This window comes from Thunnus thynnus, chromosome 1 (genome assembly GCF_963924715.1).
Source record: "Thunnus thynnus chromosome 1, fThuThy2.1, whole genome shotgun sequence".
NCBI lineage: Eukaryota > Metazoa > Chordata > Actinopteri > Scombriformes > Scombridae > Thunnus > Thunnus thynnus.
The window spans coordinates 22408251-22421622 of NC_089517.1; the positions used below are offsets into that span (position 1 = coordinate 22408251).

The window sequence follows — 13372 nt, forward strand, 5'->3', positions numbered from 1 at the left end:
GAGGCAAATTTGGCATAGAGATAATTGTTGTTTACACTGGACATAATATTAGAAATGAGAAAAAAAAAAAAGTTTTCAAAATCTCCCTTTCCCTTGCAAATCATGAATTGGAGAATTGGGAATGAGTCAAGAAATTGTTTGTTGTACCAGCTTTCTAGTTTGTTGTATGGTTTTGCAGTCATGTATCAGAAACAAATGTGTGCCATTTCTAAAACAACAGCACACTTTAAAGCTGGTGATACTTTTTGGTGAGATAACTCAAATGGCTGCCCAGTTTCTACTGCTTTTAAGCTAACCAGTTTTGCCATGGCATTTTATTGGCTGTGTTAGACACTAAGGATATGTAATTAATTATTAAGTGTATTCATGTGCATGTGCAGTGGCAATGAAAGAAAAAACAAAAAAACAAACTAAAAAGAGTATGGCAAGACTGCCATTCTTCCCCTTTATCTTCTTATCCCCCGACCAGACTTTTCCACAAACCAGTCATTTATGGTCCTTTTTGCCTCAGCCCTACCTTATGAAACATAAAAAAGATAACAAGTAACATGAGCAGAGCACTGTAGTAAATGGCAGGCCAATGCATTAGTTATCAGTAAGAAAACATTAACAGCAAAGACATATATTTTCCAGTTTTGAAGTTGTTTACAAACCATATCCGTGTTCACAATTTATAATGTTTTTCCATGTTTGATTTTTTTTTTTTTTTTTTTTTCTTTTTTCATCATTACATGCCATATGAGAAGTCTGGATTACAAAAGTACCTGAACAAATTGCTTGTATATTAGCATGCATAGCTGTTTGGTATTTACATCCTATTTACAGACTTGGACTAAGAAGAGGAGGATCTACAATACATTTTCTTTCATGTGTTTCATTTACATTTCTAGAATGGAGAACAAAAGGCAGCCGCATACCAATTTGCAGAGTACACAGGACATGCACATAAAATAGAATGTTTGCTTGACTGAACAGAATGTTAGCTGGACTGAACAGAGTGTGTTGTTTTATTCCCTATCACCCAAAAAGGAATAGCTCAATTCTGTAACAGGCTGCATATCTGACCAGTGCTACTGCATTGCATAACACAGATCTATTTTTCTCCCTTTGTCTGTATTGCGCACCAGTCTCTGAGCACAGGGGGCTTGGAAAGGTTAATTTACGATGTTAACCGTGCCGTGAAGGGAAAAGCAAATAGGAAAGAGCATGCACAGCACCAGAGAAGGACATTAAGCTGCGGCTACATCTTTCTCTTTCTTGCTCCCTCTATCTGTCCAGTGACAACAGTAGGGCCCCCTGATGTGTACAAAGACACAGGGCTATCATCATCCATCATTGCAGACATACTGAAAGGATCTTTCAACAGTGATCAGGCTGTAAGCAGGCGCACGCTACTGACACCTCAGTGCTGTGTCACTGATAGCCACAGGAAAAGGCCTATCCCAACATAACACATGTGCACGAAAATAAAAAGACATCCATTGGGCAATTGGCTTTACAAAATCATTGAAACACAAAAAAGAGACAGTAAAGGAACATTATCTTACCTACAATAAACAGTAATAATAGAATAAATAACTGCAAAATATAATATTACATCATATCTGTATGCACATTTGATGTCTCTTACAGTATGGTAGCATCAAATTTTGTAGAAAGAATGGAAGACATGGATATATTTAGACTGCAGACAGTATTTGTAATCCAGGGGCTGGTTTACCTGCTCATGGGGTGTTGCAGTCATGAAAGATATTGCTCAGTTAGTAAGAATAACATCAGTATCACATCTTCAGCGTCCCCCGTCCCCTCCCTCTGTACCCCCTAGGTCCTTTGTCCACCTCCAGCTCATTTACACTCAACCTCTAGGCAATCAGCAGCACTATATCCTCACTTGGGGTCCATAAACAGTTGATTTCACAGAACTGCCTTTGATAAAGGAGGGAGTTGACTGCCGGAGCATGTTAACTGTGCTTTCCCATAAAGCTTATCTCTGACTGGGGTCATGAAGGCCAAGTGGCAAGGGGCTGATCGCCATAGCAATAAGACCCTAGAAGCTGTTACTGCAGCTTACGACCCCTCTGACAATAACAGAGCCAACCAAGGCCTACCTTTGGATAATCAAACCCCTCATCCAGGCCCATGTGGGAAATAATGTGGACATTTACTACAGTACAATTGAAATGAGGGGCGAGTACAAATTAACCTCTGGTAACATAGAAGGGGCTCATTGTGAAAGGAATCATAAATTTTTAATTGTCCACCAGCAGCAGTATTTTAAAAGCATGTAAATACAAAATTATGAGCTGACCTACGCTATTAGGACACGGACTGTTTAAATAAAGTTTAAACAAAGTCACCCCGGTATCTAAATAAAGCACGTCCCTTCACAATTCAAATGCAACACATTTCTTAAAACATGTTTTAAGGAATATATTGTTTTTTTTTTTCTGTTAGCGCATTGAGCTGCATAATTATGTTTTCTTCTGTTTCTGACAGGTATATGTGATGATACTGTATAATTTAGCGCACTAAAGACGGGAGCTTTGAAGAACACTTTGATAGCATATGGTTATCCCCTGCTGTCTCGCACTCTCTGCTCCGTAGGGGGCCCAGAAGGGATGTATGCGTAACTTTCTGGACTCTACAAACTTTTCACTTCTCTGAAACTGAAGGATTACACCCTGTTCACAGCAGGGAGAACAGCATGCATGCTAGCATCTCCCCTTACGCCACTTTAATCTTCATTTTACACCCTAAAGGCAGACCCTAATGTCCACCCCAAAACAGAACCAGGCTCAGATAGCGGAGTAAGGGTGAATCAAATCATCTCTATTAACTTTCTAAATGCCCCGTGTACATGAGTTTGAATCTTTGCATGATCACAATAAGCTTGGTGCAGCTACCAGGAAGTCCATTCTGTGTTTTCCATATACATTAGCTCCATCAATTGTGTTTCAAAGCAGGCAAATTGGAATCTAGTTAAGCTGTTTTTCCTGCTGTTAATGTTCCCTCTCTTTTCTGGCTCAGGTGCAGGAGAGTAAATCAAGCTGTCAGAAACCAGACTGCACAGCTAAACGTTGCAGACTGAAATGCCACCTGTCCACAGCTTCTGGCGATTTATTATTCCCACATTTATTTATTTCTATAGTGGGGAACTTGGGTATTTGTAAAAGTCCCTACCACATATAACAAAATCAGTCTGTTGTGTGTGTGTTGATACAGTCGCACACAACCCGTGTATGAATGTTTGGGCTATTCCACTACAGCTAATGGTTGTTTAAAGGGTGTGTTTTCCTCCATTACCTAATCAGATGCTAAAGATTTGGTTTACAGCATTTATCAATGGTATTACTCCGGGGTCAGCCCGGAGCATTTATTCCAATTGAGGCATTTTGGTTAATCCGATTCTCTCTATTCCCCCCCAAATCTCCTTGGGAGCTCATCTAATCTCAGCGAGGGTCTTGATGGCTAACTGCTCACCCAGAGCACAAGCTTATGTGCCGACCCAGAGTGAGGTGGGAGGAAGGGCTTTTAAAGGCTCTATTATTCATCCCTGTCATTAGCTATGAGACATAAGGAGGTCTGCTCTGTCTTTGCTGCTGTCTGGTCATTAGAACAACCCTCATTCACTGTATCTCTGTATCCATCTCTGTGTCACTTTATAAGCTACATTTCCAGTAGTTTCAGTCAAAGTACCCAAATTAGTAAGCGGTTCGGTGAGTAAACGCGGGGATGTACACGCGATATGTTACGTCTGAATAATTTTTGAAGAGTTTCGAGTCAGCCCGGAGGTCAGGATTAGAGCGGAGCAGTTGACATGAGTTGCCTCACTGTAATCCTTTCACCTTTGACCCCACTCCCACTACCCCAACCATGTCTGGCTTGAGGTCGCTGTTAATCATGACACCCCACCAGACACAGACACAGCGTGTGTGTGAGAGAGAGAGGCAGAGAAAAAGAGCATGGATGTGTGTGCCCCTGCATGTTTTTTTTTATGTTACTGTTCTAGCTTTATGTCACGCTGAAAAGACATGTTAAATACTTCATAATTCTAGTGTTGACTCATATTGAAGCTTGTATTATATTGAATGGGTTGTCCATACAAAAGCCTTAATCCACCTCCATGAGGCAAAGGGTTTTGACTGTTACTGTCATCACCAGATCGGCCACCTTTGTACCTATTGTCTGTCTTACAGCTTGTTTCTCTCCTCAGTGTTCTGCCTCTGTGTTTACTTTGTCACTTGGCTCCAAGATGTATCTGCTTCAGTGGTCCACAGACATATGCAGCACACACACACACACACACACACACAAGCCAGCCACTGATGACACTAATGGGGTGTTTAGTCAGCAGGACATGGACTTATTAACCAGTTGAAAGAATGGGCTAGATGGTAATCAAGTAAAGCAGAGATAAGTTAATAAGCTGTATGTGCAATGGAGGAAGCTACACAGGATTTATCCTGACTGACATGACACTTGTATGCTGCTTGTTGAGACACAAAAGCACGGTAGCTTCAGCACGGTCAAGTGTATATTAAATGTATGGGGTGTGTCGATTCCTCTTTATCAGCTTTATAGCTATTCTATATAACATATTGTTCATAGAAATACAAACATATATGAATATCTCTAACTATAAGTGCTGTCTTCCTGTCTCTCTCTAGCTATTTCCTGTTCTTGTTTGTGTATCTGGTGACTGGTGAAGCACCTCTGATCTGCACACAGAATCACTCAGACCCTTCTTCACTTGAACCAAAAAACAAGATTGTGGGGCCGCTCTATCCCGCTTTCACACTGACCACAGAGATGGATGGACCACTTTGCTGAAACAGATTATATCTATCCAGAACAAGGGGGAAATGGGAGGGGAAACAGAGGGAATGAAGATAGAAAATGACATGAGTTAGAAGGAGAGAGATGGTAAAGAAAGGGAGGAACCAAGTTTCTCAGAAAGAGGTGGGTGAATGGGGGAAGGCGCGAGAAGAGAAGGAGGATGGCTGATTCAGTGGGGCCCATAGGAGGGAAGTAGAGAAGAGAAAGGCAGCGGACGGGGCCCAACAGGGGGTAAATCTGAATCAGTAGAGCTCTATATCCTTCATATCCCTGCCCCCCTCCTCCCACCCACATATCCATCATGTTAATATACCTACAGCGTGGCCCTCTGGGTAATATATCTTTGACCTGTGATTACGCTAACAGCTTATTGTTTGCACACTGAACAATCCCATTATGTCGACAATCTGTTTACATACAGCCTTGCTGTTTAGATTAGCATGGTGTGTGTGTGTGTGTGTGTGTGTGTGTGAAAAAATGGCAAGGATGTGCCTTTATGCATTTGTGTGCACACATTCTGTATATGAAGGTGTATGTCTATGCGTGTTTACGTACATGTCCTGATCTGGTCAGGGTCATTGCTAGATAAAAAGCACACATGCTGCCTGACTATCAGGGTAGACCAGCACAGTACTTGCATTCAAAAGCACAGAAAAACAAATCAGCCTGTCACGCATCGCCTGCAGCTGCGCAGAAATGGGGCTTTGTTTCACTTCTAAGAAAGTGTAAAGCCTCAAGGCTCAGAGAAGATCAGCACTTGCTCAATGTGTTGTTCCTTATGACATACAACGCATCATCTTTGAGTGACATCTTCATCCTTCCTGTATTTTAAATCTTCTTTAAATAATCACTGCTACAGTAAGTCATAAATCCTAATTTCACGTTTATTTACATGTTGACTGTAAATACCCTCATGTGTTCTCCGACTGTATTTAAATCAGGAAGATTTCTTTATGTAAATTGGCTGCACAAGGGGTCATACAAAGTTGCTTACCACTTGAGTTATGCTAAAGTGACTAGTTCTCATGTTAAATTTTGATTTGATTTTTTATTACTTTTAGTCAAAAAGTAAACGCACCTGTTAAACTGAATTTAAAAGTCCTCCGGATTTAACATGATCTTTCACTCTGTGAAGTTGTTAGTGTAGCTGTGTCCATTGGGGTAGAAGGGTAACAGGTATTTAACCACCAGGCTGAACATCTGGTTGCACTGAGGGCCATGCTCATTAACACAAAGTTAACCTCAGACAGGACATGAGGTCATGACAGCTCAGAGAGCTGCATAACGGTGTAGCAATTTTTAGGTCAACGGGTTTATGAACTCTCCGAGGTGGCTGCCAGTCAGAAAATAATATTCTATAGGAGTATATTTGAACAGAAACTAAATTTTGGTCAAAATCTGCTCTTTTTCTCTGTCTCTGCTCCCCTCTGCTCTGCTCTTGGACTTCTCTGGCAGTGCATAGACTCATTGAGATGTGCAAATCCTTTTGACATAGGATGAATAGACAGTTGCTGGCAGGATGCCCTGTGCCACTTTGTGTGCTGCCACTTAATTGGAGCGCCCCAGTTTGCCTTCCCTCTTCTCTTTTCCTACCCATGCTCGCTGCGGCCAGGTTCTGTCTGACATCAAAGGCGAGGTTATGCGTCCCTTGAAAGAGTGTAAGACCTATCAGTGCTGCTGTTTGGCTTAAGAGAACCTTTCACAATAGGAACAGGTGAGGTAAAAATGTTTCAGTCATGTAACTGTACATTTTCTGAAATCAAAATAAGGAGATGTAAAGCTGACAAAGCTCTTGCAATCCAGTGACTAGGCCTACCTGCACACCACCCTCTTCTATGAATGATGGTCACATTCCATCTACAAGTCAACATGCAAAGAACAGCATCTGCGACTATACATAGTGAATATACTGTACATATATACAGCAACATATTTGAGTGGAGCTGTGTATGATTGTGCATCTGTATTCATGCGCTAGTATGTGTGACTCGTGTTCGTGTCAAAGTGAACAAGTGTTTGTTTTGTTTTCCACATTGCCGTGCGCGTCCATCAGTAGCATTCAGCGCTGAGCGACACTCTCCTCATGAGGCTCTAGGGACATGCAGTGGAGCAGCGGACTGTGGGGACAGAAGAGGGGTCACTGAAAAGTCATGGATTCCTCGATGCACAGCACACACTGAGAGAGGTAGAGGATGCACGATGGTGGAGGTGAGGTGTTCAACAAGCGAGTGTTTTCCCGGTTGTCCATGCAAAGGTTTTCTGTCTTCACGGTGGAAGATAACCTTTGAGGTTGTCTATTCATTGGCCTGGCATATTATGGTTCAGTCCATTTGGTTATCTTCATAGTCCATAGAAGACTGAGGTCAGAGTCCTCATCTACAAAGCAATCAATGAGGGGTTCTTTTCCCCATGTGGTGGCTCGGGATCGGAGCATCGTTTCAAACCGTGCAAAGAAAAAACAGTGGACCTCTCAGGCTGACTGCTGTTATAGCGGTTACAACCCTCACATGGGGAGGGAGAGGGCAATTATTGCAATGCGAAATACTAAATAGTTAAAATAGGTGAGGAAAACTGTAAATAATAATACTATAAAATGAAATATAACATTTGAAAATGATATTTAGAAAGATTTTTTTTTTTAAAGTGACGTTTTGGTTAAATTGGCTGCTTTCCCTTTTCAGTTGGACCATTTGTCTCGAAATAAAAGTATTTGATACCAAAAAAAAAAAATAAAAAAATGCTGCCTTATAATTTCTCTAAGGTAGTCAAATAATAGCTTTACCTATAGCTCATGTCTTTATGCAATCTATTCAAATACACAGGAAAAATGTCCAGATACCAGGGACTATGTCTTTAACTATCCGAAAACAAGTGAAAGTATTTTAAACTTTAAAAAGGATGCCTGCAATATCCACATATTGAGACTTTTGATCTACTGTACTAGGGGAGCGGTAATGATACACTATACTCTGTTCCATGCTGTTGTCTTCATTCATCTCTTTACGTGTACTAGAGTGGATATTAGAGAGGAAGACTAGGTTGTTATGTAAAGAGAATAAGAATAATAGGAAGTACAATTTTTACAGTCCAAAAACTCCAAAGAGTACGTTGTAGAGAAATGATGCTGGAAATGATAATTACATGGTGTCTGAGAAGGTAAGAAGAATACTGGCTTTATATGGAAAATAGTGAACCATGAATACTCTATCCACAGTCATGAAGGTTTATGAGATGGTGAGAGCGACTTGGTATGTGTCTTATATTAGGAATAAGAATAGGGTTTTATTATGATCTATTTACAGAAGCATGCATCAACGATCGTCCCACCGAAGAGAAATTAGTCCTTCCAGTGTATTCATCTGGTGTTGTGTACTTCTGGCGTTGTCAACCATCTCATGATTATGAGTCTTTCCGTTGTTTTTTTCTCTTTTTTTTCATGTTTCATAGAAAAAAGCTGGAGGTAAAATATCAGGGAGGGAAACGGGAGTAGTAAGAGGCTTTAAAGAATTTCACTGTGGGGATTTTGAGGGATTTCAGCGGGCCTTGTCTTTTGTTCTTCAGTGAAGTCATTTTTGAATGTTGTGCTTTGTAGGTGTCTTCGTGCGATTGGTCAGCCGCTCTGATGTCATCACTGCTCAGTCGTTAGGTTATCTGTTAATAGGAAGAGGAAGAGGGAGGGAATTGAAGAGGGATTGGACAAGGAAAGAAAAAGAAAAGCAAAATCAATCAATTTTGACTCAGACAACCAGACTCTTACACACTTTACTGTTGTACTTCCACACACACACACACACACACACACACACACACACACACACACACACATAACATGCACCATGAGACAGTGAGTGAAGTCCGCATTATGAGCTACACAGGACCCTTGGTTTATGGGTGACACACAGTGAGTCACAGTCACAGTATTTGGGGGGGTGGGGTGGGGAGGGGAGGGCCGGGCCCTGCTGTCACTGGTGCCAGTGTAAAACAAAGGCAGAGTGACCACCCTGTGAGTGTACATGGCGAGCCCACTGCGCTGAGATTCAGAGTGACAGTGGCGTCAGCGTGGGGGGTGACTCTTTAATCAGCTTCAATTAAGGCCAAAGAGAGACGAGCAAATTCACAAACAGTGGTGAGTCTCCACCATGTCTACACGCCTTTACATTAGTCAATCTGGTCTTGTTCAGTTAAAACACAAAAATACTGTTCTTTATTCAGTTTTTTTTTTTGTGCCAAAGTTTGGTTAGACCCCTCAGCAGCATGGGCACTCAGTGCAGATGATTCATGTAGCCAGAAGGAGTGCTTTGTGGGTGGGCCATTAGACACACAGACTACAGTGGAATCCAGCTACTATCTACTGGAGATCCAATTACATGACCCCACTGTAAAGGTGCCTAGCTTGCACGCATTATAAAGCACCATAAACAAAGCAAGTATTGACATTGTATTGCGTACCAGTACAGCTCCACTCATGCCTTTAAAATCTAAAGTTCTTAATCTTAGTTGAATACATTTAGTTTTGTCCAAAGAAGGTGTTATTTATTAGCCATAGATGTTTGATTCATACATGGATAGAGCCAGAGACAACTTGTGCATTTTTTAGGACACTGTAAAAGAAACAGACAGGATTATATATTTTTTCCTATTATTATCACACGGTTATTTCCAATATCACTGTTATTTGTGGTATTCACACACACACACACACACGGTATAAACAGATACACAATCCAGCTGTGTCAGTAGCCCCTCACCATGTGACATTACAACACAAATCACTGTGAGCTGTATGTCTCTGTTTTGTCCACCTTTTGCGCAGCAGTGAGCCATGTTCTATGAGCTAATATCCTCACAACTGAGATCACAGCCGTTGCCCCGGGCCATGCTACATCCACTCTCTGAGAACAGCAACAGTCAAGACTCCAGCCCTTCAAGACCGAATGTGGTCCCAGGGTGTGTGATAACAGAGTATGTGATGGGAATGCAGAGCCATTTGGACCTCCAAAGCCAGGTGTTAGCACTTCAGCTCACTGCCTCATCAATAATTGACAGAGGCAAACCAATCAGAACAATTTGCTCCCCACAGCGAAGTGCTAGAGCAGCCTAACACCGGTGAATCATTAATGAGGCAATTAGCTGAAATGGTTAGACGGTTAGCCCTCACTGGCAGCGCTCCTGTGACGCTACTGCGACGGGTCTCCTTATGGAGCCTCCTTAGGAGCTGCACATGATGGAGTGATGTACAGGCCAACACAAGCTGAGGGAAGACAACACCGCTCAAAGACAGAGCTGAGCGTCCTTAAGATTGGAGTGTAACTTGTGTCGGTGATGCCAGCTCTCCATCTGTTGACCACGGCTCAGAGGGCCAATAATGGGAACAAACCCAATTGGCCATTACCATGGGAGATTGACCTTTATTGGTTGTTGTTACCATTGCACAGACCAACAGAAGCCGTCTCCCGGGTGATTCAAGTGTGGGAGAGCCTTTATGGACATGGATAAAATCGACCTCAGTGACATCACTCAAACATGGGGGAAGCAACAACAACAATAACAGCAAAGATGGAGTTTGCCTTTGAAGAGCAGAGATCCTGGATTGTTGTTTGAGAGGAAAATCAAAGCCCCAAGGGAGCTGCTCACAAAGCCTCATCGATTGGCCATATTGGAACCATTTCATAGTTTATCGATGCTCCTCTGCCTGCTCTCTCAGCCCTGGGTCCAGTACAGGCTCAATTAAACCAGCAACCTTGATCTCAGGAACAAACCATGCAAATGCTACATACTGCATGGATTACTCCCAAACACACACTCCTGCACACTCTTATCTAAAGTAAATATTCTGCACACCGTTCATTTTGTTTAGGGCAGATGAGATTAAAAACATTTTGTTTACTGTTGCTAATTTACAGCTTTTTTGCCTGGAAAAGAAAAAAAAGACAGTATTTCCCTTTAATTTTTTTACACTAGCAATCATCCTAATGCATTCTTGGTTTCAATATATCTTTGTGATGGAAGGATTTGGAATGAGAGTGAGAAGGCAAGAGAAAGGGAGGGAGCAAGACAGCAAGAAAGAGCAGAGGGGGAGGAATGCATAAACTAACTCTAAGGGTCCATTGCTGTTGTAGAACTTTACAGTGGGGCTGCAGGTTTTCCTTTTTATCAAAGACTGTAAAATAGGACTTCATTTAAGATGTAAACTTGTGTTTACTTTACTATTTTGCATCAACTGGAAATGAAAGACATGCCAAATGACTGTTGACTGCAATTTTGCTACCAATACAATATTTGAGAAGTACACATTTGACACCATTGAAACTTGAGTTTACATTTTTAAAGCGTGAATGTGCTACTGAAACATGGTTTGAAGTAATGCAGATTGTAGAATGCAATCAGGACATAGCATGATGATCACAACTTCAACCAGAATGAATTACCAGTGAAAAAACTCAGGCTTCCATGGCTTCCATAGTCTGCCATGAAGAACTCTAGAGTGCAAGGTTATTTCTGGCCCCATTTGTTGCACAACAACAACAACAACAACAAAAAAAACTCACCCGTTATAGCTAATAACCAGATTCAATAATAAATGTATGATTCTTCATTAATACACTGCTGTTGAGTTAGTTACTTATGATGACATATCGTCAGTATATTGCCAAAGGGAGATAAAGCGATCTGCACAAAGAAGAAAATAGTTTCAGTGATCTGCTTCATTATTTTCTCCCATTTTAACACTTGTGGTTTCGATTTCCCACAAAGTCTGAAAAATCCCCTGCGGTGGATTGTAAAATTACGCCTTACAAAGCAATCAGGTTGGGCAATAATTACAGTGAAGTACAGTGATAAGCAGATCACAAGAGCCATAGACTGTAAATAATGATTATCTCAATCAGTTTAAATTAAATTAATCATAAATTTAGACATGTTTTATCCCACAACACACTTAGTCAATTGCAGGCCCATGTATTCACCTCAACCTGAGAATGCAGCTCATCAAAGGCAGTCAGAACATTTATACACAACCTGTGGAACCTAAACCTCTGGAGAATAATATAGGCTGTAGTGAGACCTTCATTCGTAAATCAAATGTTACAACAAATAGTGTTTGTAAATTTGGAAAATCCATTTAACCACTCTAACATTTGGCCGAAGCGTGGTTACTGTACGCAATCTAACAAATTATAATACAAAATATTAAAACATAATTTCAATTAAAACTGGCCTAAACCTGCAGTCATTCCAAGAGTCAGACAAGACTTGTTTTAGTTAAAGCTTCTCTAAGTTAACCACTATTTTCTCAGAGACTGGCATAAATACTCTACTGTATAATTAAATAGCTTGTCAAAGAAATTTGTTACTGCTGTTTTCAGACATTTAAAATGTATTTAAAAGATACAGACAGACAGCACTGAACTGTCTGTGTCTGTGTACCCTTTTATTATTGATGAAAATGATAACGGTTTCATTTTGTGTGTGTCCTAGTAATTATTGCTTTTGAAAAAAAACAACAAAAAAACAATGCAAGTAATTGATTAGTAGCATAGGTCAAACTGTGTTGCTGATATTGACACTTGTGCAGATATTGTAGACAGCTAGTCTCTGTTTAATGATTGCTACTCACTTTTATAGGCCTCTCAGGATGCCATCCTCAATAAATATTTGCAAACAGGAAATTTGCAGCATGACTTGAGAGAGTCATAACACTTGCACCTATGTGTTTTGAGATTAACATGTAATTAAAATAGTAAATCAATATTTATTAAGCAGTTGTACAAAACAAACGAGGAGTTTAGTCAGCTCATGTAATGAGTCACTGGATGTAGGAGCCTCCTACAATACAAAGATTTTTACTCAGATATAACCTACAGGCAACTCTAAAATTACTTTAAACTATTAATCAGACATACTGTAAATCACAAGGCACACATATACACACACACACACGCATACGCACACACACACACACACACACGCATACGCACACATACGCACATGCAGGTATAGAGACTTCACCTCACCCCAAGACCCCCTTCCTTTCCAAACCACACTTTTTGAATGAGTAGTCTACACTTTTTCATTTACCCACCACAGCTTTCCCACAGTTATGCCTTTAAGACTTTAAACTGTAGCTACGACTGCAGAGAGAAAACACCTGAAATCACCCCCCCCCCCCCCCACACACACACACACACTACACATAGCACAACACTGTCCATACTTTCCAGCGTTTACTTGAGTTACAAAGACGAGATGATGTTAAAAGCTTAATGGACTGCTCCATTTATTGTTTAAAAATTGCTCGACATATAAATGGCTGAAGAAAACATTGGTTGGCCTCAATTATGCATTGAAAATAAAGTTATGAGCTAGTGGCTGAATTATTGATGCTGGCACCGGGAACAAGAGCACGTTGGCAATGTGTCACTGCTTTTTTTGCTGATGCTTCATCTTGTATTGATAATTTTTCATCTAAAAAGCCCATGAAGTCTTGATCTGTGAAAGATGGAAAAACACACCGTGAATATTGGAAACCTAATGCAAT

General features: G+C 40.9%; 1 protein-coding gene across 1 annotated transcript in view; it reads right to left on the bottom strand.

Annotated features, from left to right (window-relative positions):
• Positions 1-689: 689 nt before the first annotated feature.
• mafa (MAF bZIP transcription factor a) overlaps positions 690-13372 on the bottom strand; it is an 83804-nt gene continuing 71121 nt past the window's right edge. Inside the window, exon 3 of the mRNA XM_067591110.1 lies at positions 690-8487. The gene's annotated coding sequence lies outside the window, so the exon portion shown is untranslated. The remainder of the gene's footprint in view (positions 8488-13372) is intronic.